The sequence below is a fragment of the Triticum urartu genome, chromosome 4A (genome assembly GCF_056163025.1).
Source record: "Triticum urartu cultivar PI428250 chromosome 4A, HENAU_Tu73, whole genome shotgun sequence".
In the NCBI taxonomy this organism is placed as follows: domain Eukaryota; kingdom Viridiplantae; phylum Streptophyta; class Magnoliopsida; order Poales; family Poaceae; genus Triticum; species Triticum urartu.
Window position 1 is genome coordinate 64,816,820 of NC_141876.1, and position 13,155 is coordinate 64,829,974.

Genomic DNA, 13,155 nt, shown 5'->3' on the forward strand with positions numbered 1-13,155 from the left:
AACAATCAAGAAGGACGTAGGGTATTACCTCCATCAAGAGGGCCCGAACCTGGGTAAACATCATGTCCCCTGCCTCCTATTACCATCAGCCTTAGACGCACAGTTCGGGACCCCCTACCCGAGATCCGCCGGTTTTGACACTGACATTGGTGCTTTCATTGGGAGTTCCACTGTGTCGTCAACATAAGGTTTGATGGCTCCTTCAATCACCGCTAGCGATGCGGTCGAGGGTGAGGCTTTCCTCCCCGGACATATCTTCGTGTTCGGCGGCTTCACACTATGGGCCAATTCGCTTGGCCATCTGGAGCAGATCGAAAGCTACGCCCCTGGCCATCAGGTCAGATTTGGAAACTTGAACTACATGGCCGACATCCACGGAGACTTGATCTTCGACGGATTCGATCCTGCTACCTCTTGAGCACTGCGTTGGATTTCCCCGAAGAGGAGAGGATGATGCAGCAAAGTAGCGTAAGTATTTCCCTCAGTTTTTGAGAACCAAGGTATCAATCCAGTAGGAGGCTACGCGCGAGTCCCTCGTACCTACACAAAAACAATAGCTCAACGCAACCAACGCGCTTAGGGGTTGTCAATCCCTTCACGGTCACTTACGAAAGTGAGATCTGATAGAGATGATAAATAATATTTTTGGTATTTTTGGTATAGAGATTCAAAGTAAAAAGTAAAAGCAAAGTAAAAGCAAAGCAATAATAAAGTGATGGAGATTGATATGATGAGAAAGAGACCCGGGGGCCATAGGTTTCACTAGTGGCTTCTCTCAAGAGCATAAGTATTCTATGGTGGGTGAACAAATTACTTTGAGCAATTGACAGAATTGAGCATAGTTATGAGAATATCTAGGTATGATCATGTATATAGGCATCACGTCCAAGACAAGTAGACCGACTCCTGCCTGCATCTACTACTATTACTCCACTCATCGACCGCTATCCAGCATGCATCTAGAGTATTAAGTTAAAAACAGAGTAACGCCTTAAGCAAGATGACATGATGTAGAGGGATAGTTTCATGCAATATGATAAAAACCCCATCTTGTTATCCTCGATGGCAACAATACAATACGTGCCTTGCTGCCCCTTCTGTCACTGGGAAAGGACACCGCAAGATCGAACCCAAAGCTAAGCACTTCTCCCATGGCAAGAACAACCAATCTAGTAGGCCAAACCAAACTGATAATTTGAAGAGACTTGCAAAGATAACCAATCATACATAAATGAATCCATAGAAGATTCAAATATTATTCATAGATAGACTTGATCATAAACCCACAATTCATCGGTCTCAACAAACACACCGCAAAAAGAAGATTACATCGAATAGATCTCCACGAGAGAGAGGGGAGAACATTGCATTGAGATCCAAAAAGAGAGAAGAAGCCATCTAGCTACTAACTATGGACCCGTAGGTCTGAAGTAAACTACTCACACTTCATCAGAGGGGCTTGGGTGATGATGTAGAATCCCTCCGTGATCGATGCCCCCTCCGGTGGAGCTCCGGAACAGGCCCCAAGATGGGATCTCGTGGATATAGAAAGTTGCGGCCGTGGAATTAGGTTTTTGGCTCCGTCCCCGATCGTTTGGGGGTACGTAGGTATATATAGGAGGAAGAAGTACGTCAGTGGAGCTTCGAGGGGCCCACGAGGCAGGGGGCACACCCTAGGGGGGGCGCCCTCCACCCTTGTGACCGCCTCGTGGCTTTCTTGACGGAGGGTCCAAGTCTCCTGGATCTTATCTGATGAGAAAATCACGTTTCCGAAGGTTTCATTCCGTTTGGACTCCGTTTGATATTCTATTTCTCCGAAACACTGAAATAGGCAAAAAACAGCAATTCTGGGCTGGGCCTCCGGTTAATAGGTTAGTCCCAAAAATAATATCAAAGTGGATAATAAAGCCCAATATAGTCCAAAACAGTAGATAATATAGCATGGAGCAATCAAAAATTATAGATACGTTGGAGACGTATCAGAGCCCATGTCGGACGCGCCGCACAGTCACGACGAGCATGACGTAACTCTGTCGTCAGACAATGTTCGGGAGATCGCATCTACAACTACTCCGGCCATCAAACCAGAGCAAGTCGCGCCATCCGAGAGCGGAGGGATGGACCCCGCCATGGAGGCCGCACTCTCAGTGGCGATAGAGCCGGATACTGACTTCACCCCTTTCGAGAGCTGCGTCGCCGAACCACTGGATTTACCTCCGGCCACGGACTCCGAGCCGCCCACATCCGTGCCCGTCAAATCCGATGGGGCACCGATCATGGAGTTCACCTCCGCGGATATCTTTCAGTGCTCACCCTTCAGAGATGTGCTAAAGTCATTAAGGTCTCTCTCCCTGTCAGGAGAACCTTGGCCGAACTATGTCCGGCTAGAATGGGATACGGACGACGAAGAAATTTGCGGCCCACCCACCACCCACTTAATAGCCACTGTCGACGACTTAACCGACATGCTCGACTTTGACTCCGAAGACATCGACGGTATGGACGGCGATGCAGGAGATGAACAGGAACCACCGCCCATAGGGCACTGGACCGCCACTTCATCACATGACGTATACATGGTGGATACACCCAGAGAGGGCAATGGCAAAGATACAGCGGAGGATGCCCCCTCCAAGCAACCCAAGCACCGACGTCAGCGGCGCCGCTCTAAGTCCCGCCATAGCAAAAACAGCGATAACAACACAAGAGGAAACAACAGTCCAGTCGCCTCTAGAAGAAACGACGACTGCACCACCCCGGTGGCAGAGCACGATCAAGATGCAAACTGCAAACATAGTACGGATCCGACGTCCGAACACGACGACGCCAAGGATGATCATCACACTTCTACTTATTTACAACTCAATGATTACAACTCGATACTAGAACAAAGATGACTCTATATGAATGCCTCCGGCGGTGTACCGGGATATGTAATGAACCAAGAGTGACATGTATGAAATAATTATGAATGGTGGCTTTGCCACAAATACTATGTCAACTACATGATCATGCTAAGCAATATGACAATGATGAATGTGTCATGATGAACGAATGATGGAAAGTTGCATGGCAATATATGTCGGAATGGCTATGGAAATGCCATAATAGGTAGGTATGGTGTCTATTTTGAGGAAGATATAAGGTGGTTTATGTGTGAAAGAGCGTATCATATCACGGGGTTTGGATGCACCGGCGAAGTTTGCGCCAACTCTCAATGTGAGAAAGGGCAATGCTCGGTACCGAAGAGGCTAACAAGGATGGAAGGGTGAGAGTGCGTATAATCCATGGACTCAACATTAGTCATAAAGAACTCACATACTTATTGGAAAAATCTACAAGTCATCAAAAACCTCAGCACTACGCGCATGCTCCTAGGGGGATAGATTGGTAGGAAAAGACCATCGCTCGTCCCCGACCACCACTCATAAGGAAGACAATCAAATAACACCTCATGTTTCAAATTTCTTGCATAACGTTTACCATACGTGCATGCTACGGGACTTGCAAACCTCAACACAAGTATTTCTCAATTTCACAACTACTCAACTAGCACGATTTTGATATCATTACCTCCATATCTCAAAACAATCATCAAGCATCAAACTTTTCTTAGTATTCAACACACTCATAAGAAAGTTTTATTATTAATCCTGCATACTCAGCATATTAGGATTTTAAGCAAATTACCATGCTATCAAGACTCTCAAAATAATCTAAGTGAAGCATGAGAGATCAATAGTTTCTATGAAACAAATTCACCACCATGCTCTAAAAGATATAAGTGAAGCAGTAGAGCAAAACTATAAAGCTCAAAAGATATAAGTGAAGCACATAGAGTATTCTATCAAATTCCAAATCATGTATGGCTCTCTCAAAAGGTGTGTACAGCAAGGATGATTGTGGTAAACTAACAAACAAATACTCAAATCATAAAAGACGCTCCAAGCAAAACACATATCATGTGGTGAATAAAAATATAGCTCCACATAAAGTTACCGACAGAAGTAGACGAAAGAGGGGATGCCTTCCGGGGCATCCCCAAGATTTGGATTTTAGGTGTCCTTAGATTATCTTGGGGGTGCCATGGGCATACCCAAGCTTAGTCTCTTGCCACTCCTTGTTCCATAATCCATCAAATCTTTACCCAAAACTTGAAAACTTCACAACACAAAACTTAAAGTAGAAAATCTCGTGAGCTCCGTTAGCGAAAAAAATAAAAGACCACTTCAAGGTACTGTAATGAACTCATTCTTTCTTTATATTGGTATTAAAACTACTGTATTCCAACTTCTCTATGGATCATAAACTATTTTACTAGCCATAGATTCATCAAAATAAGCAAACAACGCACGAAAACCAAAATCTGTCAAAAACAGAACAGTCTGTAGTAATCTGTAGCTAGCGCAAGATGTGGAACCCCAAAAATTCAAAAATAAATTGCTGGAAGTGAGGAATTTATCTATTAATCATCTTCAAAAATAATTAACTAAATATCACTCTCCAAATAAAAATGACAGCAGTTCTCGTGAGTGCTAAAGTTTCTGTTTTTTTACAGCAAGTTCAACAAGACTTTCCCCAAGTCTTCCCGACGGTTCTACTTGGTACAAACACTAATTAAACACAAAAAACACAACCAGAACAGAGGCTAAATAATTTTTTTATTACTAAACAGGAGAAAAAATCAAGGAATAAAAATAAAATTGGGTTGCCTCCCAACAAGCGCTATCGTTTAACACCCCTAGCTAGGCATAACAAGCAAGAATAGATCTAGGTATTGCCATCTTTGGCAGGCAATTCTTAAATGAGGCATCTATCTCCCTTTGGAATTTATTTCTTTCTAGTGATTATCAAACTCTTAGGCATAAGATCAAAAAATTCATTTGTAGCAATTGGTTCCTTAATGATAGCAAAAAGATTGGGATGAATACTTATAGATTTAAGATCCGCAGTTTCCTTACTAGATGATTCACCCTTATTTTTAGGAACATACATAAGCTTGGCAATTTTAGTAGGAGGACTTGGAGTATTCTTTACGGAAGAAAAAGTGGTTCCCAAGTTCATACTGATACCCTCAAGTTTATCGATTCTAGTGGAACCTAGAGTTATTTTCTCATTAACTATGGGTTCTTTTTCCTTAATATTTTTCAAAGTCATTCCTACCTTAGATCCATATTGGGAAATTTGATTGTGGATCTTTTTATCTAGATTTTCAATTAATTCAATGGTAGCAACTTTTCTTTCAATAATTTCAAGTCTTTGCATAACATGCTCCAAAGTTAACATAGTTCCATTAACCAAAAGAGGTGGTGAGCCAAATAAATCTAACATAGCATTATAAGAATCAAAAGTATGGCTACCCAAGAAATTCCCTCCGGTAATGGTATCAAGGATATATCTATACCAAGGACTATCACCTACATAAAAATTGCGGAGAAGAACTGAAGTAGATTGCTTCCTGGTAGATCTATTTTGAGCATTGCAAATTCTATACCAAGCATCTTTTAGATTTTCTCCCTCCCTTTGTTTAAAATTTAGAACTTCATTCTCAGGAGACAACGGAGAAGATATGAGACTAGCCATAACGGCAAGCAAGCAAACTAACACACGAGCAAACAAAAAGCAAACGGGCAAAAGAGGCAAATAGAGAAAGAGAGGGAGGATAGAGAGAGAGGGCGGATAAAACGGCAAGGGTGAATTAGGGGAGAGGAAACCGAGAGGCAAATGGCAAATAATGTAATGCGGGAGATAGGGATTGTGATGGGTACTTGGTATGTTGACTTCTGCGCAGACTCCCAGGCAACGGCGCCAGAAATTCTTCTTGCTACCTCTTGAGCACAGTGTTGGATTTCCCCGAAGAGGAGAGGATGATGCAGCAAAGTAGTGTAAGTATTTCCCTCAGTTTTTGAGAACCAAGGTATCAATCCAATAGGAGGCTACACGCGAGTCCCTCGTACCTACACAAAAACAATAGCTCAACGCAACCAACGCGCTTAGGGGTTGTCAATCCCTTCATGGTCACTTACGAAAGTGAGATCTGATAGAGATGATAAATAATATTTTTGGTATAGAGATGCAAAGTAAAAAGTAAAAGCAAAGCAATAATAAAGTGATGGAGATTGATATGATGAGAAAGAGACCCGGGGGCCATAGGTTTCACTAGTGGCTTCTCTCAAGAGCATAAGTATTCTATGGTGGGTGAACAAATTACTGTTGAGCAATTGACAAAATTGAGCATAGTTATGAGAATATCTAGGTACGATCATGTATATAGGCATCACGTCCAAGACAAGTAGACCGACTCCTGCCTGCATCTACTACTATTACTCCACTCATCGACCGCTATCCAACATGCATCTAGAGTATTAAGTTAAAAACAAAGTAACGCCTTAAGCAAGATGACATGATGTAGAGGGATAGTTTCATGCAATATGATAAAAAAAACCATCTTGTTATCCTCGATGGCAACAATACAATACGTGACTTTCTACCCCTTCTGTCACTGGGAAAGGACACCGCAAGATCGAACCCAAAGCTAAGCACTTCTCCCATGGCAAGAACAACCAATCTACTAGGCCAAACCGATCATGGAGTTCACCTCCGCGGATATCTTTCAGCACTCACCCTTCGGAGATGTGCTAAAGTCATTAAGGTCTCTCTCCCTGTCAGGAGAACCTTGGCCGAACTATGTCCGGCTAGAATGGGATATGGACGACGAAGAAATTTGCGGCCCACCCACCACCCACTTAATAGCCACTGTCGACGACTTAACCGACATGCTCGAATTCGACTCTGAAGACATCGATGGTATGGACGACGATGAAGGAGACGAACAGGAACCACCGCCCACATGGCACTGGACCGCCACTTCATCACATGACGTATACATGGTGGATACATCCAGAGATGGCAATGGCAAAGAGACAGCGGAGGATGCCCCCTCCAAGCAACCCAAGCACCGACGCCAGCGGCGCCGCTCTAAGTCCCGCCATAGCAAAAACAGCGATAACAACACAAGAGGAAACAACAATCCAGTCGCCTCTAGAAGAAACGACGACTGCACCACCTCGGTGGCAGAGCACGATCAAGATGCAAACTATGAACATAGTACGGATCCGACGTCCGAACACGATGATGCCAAGGATAAGCCTCATCAAACCCCGTCTAGGGAAGAACACAGTCCGAATGAAGATGCACACATCATCCCAAAAACGCACTTGGAGCAAGAAAACCTCCGCAGAAGGCTTATGGCCACAGCGAGGAGCCTGAAGAAACAGAAGCAAAGGCTCAAGGTCGCACAAGATACGCTCAACAGCAAGTGGAACAAAGTAACAAAGTATGGTGGAATTTACCATAAAAATAGCTATCCAAAGCGCAAGCTATTACTGGAATTCGACGATGAGGCCTTAGAGCCCATACAGCCGAAGAGTAATACGGCCAACCGGCCGGATCCACCACCTTGTGAACGCGATAGAGCGGCTAACAAAGTAGCGCATAAGTCAACACACGATCCACGTGAGAACTTGCGTCAAAAACCCGGCATGACCAGATCCATCTATGGATCTAGGAAGCGCGCTACGGTACAAAACCAACACCGAATACTACAACCATTCGAACACCATGGCGCATCCCAATACAGGGGTGCCGCACACCTCTTATGTTTCATTGATGAGGTGCTGGATCACGAATTCTCAAACCGGTGAACATAGAGGCGTATGACGGGACCACAGACCCTGGAGTCTGGATAGAGGACTTTACCCTCCATATTCATATGGCTCGTGGAGACGATCTCCACGCCATTAAATACTTTCCCCTCAAGCTTAAAGGGCCAGCTAGGCACTGGCTGAAAAGCCTTCCTGAAAACTCAATTGGAAGTTGGGAGGAGCTCGAGGACGCTTTTCGGGCCAATTTTCAAGGGACTTATGTCCGACCTCCGGATGCAGACGATTTAAGTCATATAATCCAACAGTCCGGAGAGTCCGCCTGAAAGCTTTAGAACAGGTTCCTCACCAAGAAGAACCAAATCGTCGACTGTCCGGATGCCGAAGCCTTAGCAGCTTTTAAACACAGCGTCCGAGACGAATGGCTCGCCAGACACCTCGGCCAAGAAAAACCGAGAACGATGGCAGCCCTAACAAGCCTCATGACCCGCTTTTGTGCGGGCGAGGACAGCTGGTTGGCCCGTAGCAGCACCAGCGACCCAAGCACATCCGAAGTGAGGGATGGCAATGGTAAACCACGACGCAACAAAAACAAGCATTGAAATAAAGAAGGTAGCACAGATAGCACGACGGTAAACGCCGGATTCAGGGGCTCCCGACCAGGTCAGCGGAAAAATCCTTTCAAAGGCAGCAGAGAAGGACAATCTGGCCTAAACAAAATTCTTGACAAACTCTGTCAGATTCATGGCACCCCAGACAAACCTGCAAATCATACCCATAGAGAATGTTGGGTCTTCAAGCAGGCCGGTAAGCTAAACACCGAACACAAAGGGCAAGAGACACCAAGCGAAGACGAGGATGAGCCTCGCCAGCAAAGCGCCGGAGGACAGAAAAAGTTCCCACCAGAGGTTAAAACAGTAAACGCGATACATGTGACAAAGAGGAGAAGCAAGCATGCACTCCGCGGCACACGCGCCATAGAGCCCGTCACCCCTAGGTTCAACCCCTGGTTGGCCTGCCCGATCACTTTTGATCGTAGGGATCATGATACAAATATCCGACACGAAGGACTGACAGCCTTGGTGTTAGACCCAATAATAAATGGGTACCATTTCACACGAGTCCTCATGGATGGCGGCAGTGATCTAAATCTGATATATCAGGACACAATCCGCAAAATGGGGATAGATCCGACACAGATAAGCCACAGTAATACTACCTTCAAGGGAGTAATACCAGGCCAAGAGGCCCGCTGTACAGGCTCTCTACTACTAGAGGTGGTATTCGGTCCTCCCGATAACTTCCGGAGCGAAAGGTTAACTTTTCACATCGCCCCATTCCGAAGTGGTTATCAAGCACTACTCGGAAGAATGGCTTTCGCTCGTTTTAACGCAATACTACATTATGCTTTTCTCAAGCTTAAGATGCCCGGTCCATGTGGCATCATCTCAGTTAGTGGACATACCGAACGTTTCTTACGTACGAAAGAGGACGCGGCGGCTCTAACAGCCGCAAACTAGACGGCCTCACCAACTAGAAAAATGGCAGGTCGTCAAGACCACGGACACGGTCAAAAAAATCCGGCGTTCCATCATATATACATGAGATTGGTTTGATGATCAAACCCTCATAAACGATACCAGGGCTTCCCGCGTGTAATCAGGGCCAGCCCGGCTCAACTTGGCTTCTCTTGAATTTTGATAGTTCATTGATAATAACCAATTCTTCTTTTTGGCACGACAACTTTCACCTAAGTTCTTTTCCTTTTGCAGATGACAATCGTGCTACACCCGTCCAGGACACGACACAACAGAGACACAGGCGCAGACATGCAGCAGGGACCTGCCCAAAGGTTTCTTTTTAGATTAAGACCCTGCGTAAACCTTTTTTACTGTCTCTTGTTGCTCACATCCTCCGGATACTCCACACAATCGAGAAGGATGCCGGCATTATTGGCATGTGGCCACGCCAAGATTTTGCACATACCTGGACACATGGGGTTTCTTATTAAGGGCATTGTTTCGCCCGGTATATGTTATAAAGACCAAACACCTTAGGGAGTGTTCAGCGTCGCGAGTTTGGCCCTACTTGCATCAGCTCCGAATCATGTCTTTGGTCAAATGTTGGGTTTGCCCGGCTCCCACGTTTTGGTACCTTACGTTCCGTTATATCGGCTAAGGTAGCACTGGGAGAACTACTGCGATTGTGCCCCGGTTCATCCGGACGAGCACCTCAGTAGAGAAAGCCAAAAACTGACTGTCATGATATAGCGAGAGACTGGTCGACCACTCGATGACTCAGCGGAATCTTCGGGATTCCTCCGCATTAACGAAGGGCCGTTTCCCGGTCATGTACGTACGCGCCCCGTATTCGGACGAGCGCAGAAGTACCAGGGGCTATATAGTAGCCCCATCGTCAAACTCCTATGGCTAAGTGAAAGTGTTAAAGCAATATAGTCCGATTGCCTCGTTCGCTGTGCTACCACCTCCTTAACGGACCAAGACGTTGGATCAAGTGTGGATATGCATTTTTGCGAACACCCCCGCATTATATGCGTGGGGGCGGAAGCCGATGACTGCAAACTTTCACGTTATATACATATATACATACACAGCCGCACAGGAGGCATCATAGTACTTTCGGGCAAAAGTATAAATACAGCCTTGATAATTCAATAAAATATTGTTTTTACAATGGGAATACATGTCACTAGAACATAATATTCTTCGAGCACTGAGCCTCTATCGAACGAGCACCTTCAAGAACTTCCTCAAAGTAGTGTTCGGCAGCCACTCGGCCTACGGCCGAACCCTGTGTCGCAACAGTGGTGGCCTCCATCTCCGCCCAGTATGTCTTGACACGGGCAAAGGCCATCCGCGCACCCTCTATGCACGCCGATCTCTTTACATCATTGATGAGTGGCACAACACCAAGGAATTGTTGCACTAAACTAAAGTAGCTATTCGGCCTTGGCCCTCCCGGCCACAGGTGATCCACAATGGACATCATGGCAAGTCCGGACAACCTATGGAGCTCGGCCCACTCGGCCATTCGCTCATTCAACAGCAGCGGACGGACTGGAGCATGAAACTATGACCAGAACAGTTTTTCCACTTCGTAATCTTTCTGATCCCTGAAGTACTCGGCCGCATCAGCAGCACTTGCAGCCAAATCCACATAGGCGTCCGCAGAACTCCATAGCTGGTCCAGAGGTGCATACTTCGGATCTCTGAACTTAGTCCGCAGCAAGAAGGGCTTCCCAGACACGATATCTGTAGCTTGATTCAGTTCCTCCTTCGTCGCTCTAATTTTGGAGCGGCCTTCCTTTGCAGCCACCAGGGCCTTCTCCAGGTCCGTCGCCTTCGCCCGGTTTTCTTCTTTAAGAAGCCGGTAACGGTCAGCAGCATCTTTTAACTCTACAGCCATCTTGGGTATTTTTTCCTTGCTCTTGGAATGCGCAGCCTGCTCGGCCACCTTTAGAGCGGCCGCATTGCTACTCCTCGCTTGCTCCTTGGCTCGGGCAAGCTCCGCCCGAAGGGTCTCTACGGTGGCAGCTCCATCTACAGTCACAACATATTAACGATACTGGCATCATGCTCCTCTTAGTATGTGTTGATCACCAGAAAAATCACTTACCCCGTGCCTCGTCAAGCCACTTATTGACAAGCACGATGTCGGCGTCTGCCGCATCAAGTTGCCGCTTTAGCTCGGCAAACCCATCAGTCCGGCTAGCCACCGGAGCTTCAGCCACCTGCACATCAAGGCGGTCTGGTTATTACCTGGGACTATGATCCTCAGTTTGCCGCCGTTTTCGACGACAACCAGAGTCTCAGGGGCTAGTATCTGCATAGGGCACACCTAACGATTGCGGTACTATAAAAAACATACACTATTTCACGTACCTCGAAGCCTTTCGGCAGACTCATAAAGTCTTCATGCAAACCACTTTCGGCGGATGAAATCGTTTCAATTACCGTACCCATTAGCGTATGATGCGCTTCCGAGACGGCCGCTTGCCCCAGAAGATCCTTCAGCGTGTCCGACCGCACACTGTACGGACCCTTGCTGTCGCTCTCCTTAGGAGCCAGATACTGGGGATCCCGGGTAGCCAAAGGTTTATCCTCTGGCCTTAGTGGATCTGGAGATACCCTTCGCGAAGACACTTCAAGGTCGCCTGCTTCATGAGGCGGGGTGTCAGGGGGAGGCGTTTCGCTCTCCATCATCTCTGGAAGAAGATCCCCCGAAGACGAACTCTGTCGAGAAGGGCTAGGATCTGGACTACAATTTATAAGAATCGGTTATTGTCTTCGGAAGCAAGGTAGGATGTTTCCCCTATTACGTACTTTTCGATTACTTACAGCTCAGTAGAGGGCTGAACCCCACGCGGACATTGTGCGGCAAGAATACCCTCCGAGGCAGGACCCTCTGATGAAGATTTCTTCTCCCGTTTGGAAACCTTAGTTTCCAGATCTTCAGAGGTAGTCCTCTTCCTTCCCCGGGGAGAGAGAATGCCAGATTCTTCCCTTTGGTTGTCCTCCCTCACGGAGGCGCTCATTACCCCGGCTGGAATAAGTAGCGAGTGAGGCCCGCTTTCGCCCTCTCTATTTCCCCCATCATCTTCCTTTGAGGGCACTGGATAAGGCACCGGCTCGAGCATCTTGTCCAGTACCGGACTGTCCAAGCCCTCAGGAAGGGGGGCCGAACACCTGATCATCATCACTTTTGTTATCTAGTCCTGGTCAAAGAGCGGCTCTTTAGAATGATGCCATGATAAACAAAAGGGTAGTAGGTTCGGCATGGGATTACTTACTTGGGCAGCGGGGCGGTTGCAGCTCAGGCCCACGTCCTCGGTGGTGTCCAGACACTCTATTTGGGGTCCGAAGAACAATTTGTACATCTCTTCGTGCGTCATGCCGAGGAAATGTTGAATAGCTCGCGGTCCTTCCGGGTTGAATTCCCACATGCGGAGGGGCCGGCGTTTGCAAGGCTGGACTCGACGAACTAGCATAACTTGCATTACCATAACCAGACTGAAATCTCTCTCAAAGAGATCTTGGATACGGCTTTGCAGTATTGGCACGTCCTTGGCTGGATCCCAGCTCAGCCCCCTGCTGATCCATGACATCAGTTGTGGTGGGGGCCCGAGCGAAAGGTGGGGCAGCTACCCACTTGGCACTTCGGGGAGCTGTGATGTAAAACCACTCCCGCTGCCACAATCCGGACACCTCTGGGAAGGAACCCTCAAGCCATGGAGAGTCAATGATTTTGCTTATTAAAGCACCTCCGCACGCTGCGTGCCGCCCCTCGATCATCTTCGGCTTCACATCGAAGGTCTTGAGCCATAGGCCGAAGTGAGGGGTGGTGCAGAGGAAGGCCTCACATACGATGATAAATGATGAGATGTGAAGAAGGGAATCCGGGGCCAGATCGTGAAAATCTAGCCCATAATAGAACATAAGACCCATAACAAATGGATCCAGAGTGAGGCCTAGTC